Source organism: Boleophthalmus pectinirostris, unplaced genomic scaffold (assembly GCF_026225935.1).
Source record: "Boleophthalmus pectinirostris isolate CB_2022bp ecotype Guang Dong unplaced genomic scaffold, ASM2622593v1 HiC_scaffold_4, whole genome shotgun sequence".
In the NCBI taxonomy this organism is placed as follows: Eukaryota; Metazoa; Chordata; class Actinopteri; order Gobiiformes; family Gobiidae; genus Boleophthalmus; species Boleophthalmus pectinirostris.
In genome coordinates this window covers 2198875-2201128 of record NW_026571353.1, presented here as the reverse complement: position 1 = coordinate 2201128, position 2254 = coordinate 2198875, and the positions used below count along the sequence as shown (strand labels likewise).

The window sequence follows — 2254 nt, the reverse complement described above, 5'->3', positions numbered from 1 at the left end:
AGTTTTCCCAGATTTTGTCTAGAGTTACGCCAAAGGAAGTCATCAGCTGCATGTTTCCAAACATCTTCTGGTCTGTAATGAATCTGTAAATCTAAATCTGTAATGCTGAGACATAACACAGTCTTATTTACTTCTGGGCCCAGTCAAGCAGAAGTAAACATCAAGGTCAAAAATTCAAGTTAATGCATCTGATATAAAAATGTATTGAACAGATACATATGTACTCTAGTTTATGAAACTGTTGACCTTTTTTTTGTACCATTTTTGGTTCTAAAGTTCCATATGTTTTAAACAGACCATGTATGAAACATGGAACAAAAATTATTTCCCAAATTTCAAAGACCTGCAAATCATGTCAATAAATGGATGTATTTCATCATATCTTGTGTTATTCCATCTTTGAACTGTTGATGAAGGTACAGGATTTTTCAAAACAAATGTATTTAAAATGATAAAAATTTGCTTGGAAGGACTGACATATTTTATAGAAATAGTTTCCTTTCATTTTGAAGTAATATTAAAGTATTCAGAAGAAAAAAGTCGACAAATGATGTAAAATCCTGCACCTTCTACTTGTTTGAACACTTTTCCCTCCGTTACCATGATCTTTCTTAATAAAAAATCTCATGAGTCAAAAAGTAAGAGGTTTTTCAACCTAATCTTGTACCATATGGTAGAAAACTATATGAAGCAAATATTCAAACCAGTTTGTTAAGGATATGGAAGTGAGAACCAAGAGTTATCACTGTTTGGATTTATTGCCCAAAAAGTGCTGCATATTTCATTCCCTCCGTTACCGACATGAGTTTTTAAATTTTTTTGTCAACAACTTGAAAGAATATCACAGGTTTAACTTGACCCTGTTGGAGTGTAACTCTTTCCTACATTCTGATACTTTACTTATTTCAATAGTCCCTCTAGTTTCTGAATAAGAGACATTTGAATGTCAAAAATCTGACCCTGTTTCCCTCCGTTACCACTTGACCGGACCCCTCTGTATAGAAGATTCTAAGAGAACATGAATCGTTGTAAAAAGTTCAAAATGTTGTATAGTCATTTTTCAAAAAAGAAAAACACTTAGAAAAGGCCTATATTACACTATTTTCTCTTGTCTGTGTTATAAAGTAGTCTCCTCATCACAAACACACCTGGAGTTGTGTTTTCATTTACACTCTATTTTACAGAAGCCCTGAGAAGCAAGAGAGACAAAAAAAAAAAGAAAAAAAAAGAGGCAGGTCATTTGGGCTCTATTTTCTATTTTCTATTTTCCTACATTTTTTACAGGTCAGAACCTAAGTGTTTTCCCAGTATATTCCTGTAAATACCAAACTTCAGTTCCAGCAAAGTGGTGGAAGATTGGGACATGGGACGGCGGTCACTTCTGTTGTGCTTTTTAATGTGTTGTAGCATTTGTGTTTGTGTTGTGGTGTTTGTATTTGTTGCGGCGTTTGCATTAAAATAGAATCCTGCGGTCACTTCCGTTGTGGCTTTTTGTTGTGTTGTCGCATTTGATTGACTGATTGATAGCATTTATATAGCACCTTTCAAGATCCCCAAAGCACTTTACAGTTCATTATTCAGTCACTCCACACTCAGTGGTGGTGAGCTCCTACTGTAGTCACAGCTGCCCTGGGGCAGACTGACGGAAGCGAGGCTGCCAATCTGCACCATCGGTCCCTCCGACCACCACCACCACTCACGCTCACACCACTTTCATACTAGGCAATGTGGGTGAAGTGTCTTGCCTAAGGACACAACGACAGTTTTTTGCCACTGGCGCCCCCCTGTGGCACCTGGAATTCCTAGTGGTCTCCCATCCAAGTACTACCCAGACCCAGCCTGCTTAGCTTCTGAGATCTGATGGGATCAGGCTTTTACAAGCCGGCATGGCCACATTTGTGTTTGTTGCGGCGTTTGCGTTTGCTGTGACCCCTCTCTGCTTCTGTCAAAAAATAGTATCGACACTTCTCATTTGAGCAGGTATCCATAGGACATAAAAGTCCCATTCACAGGATGGAAACAAACCTTTCCTGAACAGTTTTAGAATGATGTTGAGCTGTATCAGAACAAGTATCAGAGCACATAGACTAGTACACACACATGGACCAACATGAACCTACTGCACCACTCAGGATTACACACATATAACACACATGGGAATAGAAAAGAAAGTTCTACCATATAATGTTGAAAATCACATTCTACTGTCTAAACAAAGAGTGTTTTTATTATCATTGTGGTATCGGAATTAGTA

At 37.8% G+C, this 2254-nt stretch overlaps 1 pseudogene; it reads right to left on the bottom strand.

Moving 5' to 3' along the window:
- Positions 1–1781: 1781 nt before the first annotated feature.
- On the bottom strand, positions 1782–1898 carry LOC129411385 (5S ribosomal RNA; annotated as a pseudogene).
- Positions 1899–2254: the final 356 nt, after the last annotated feature.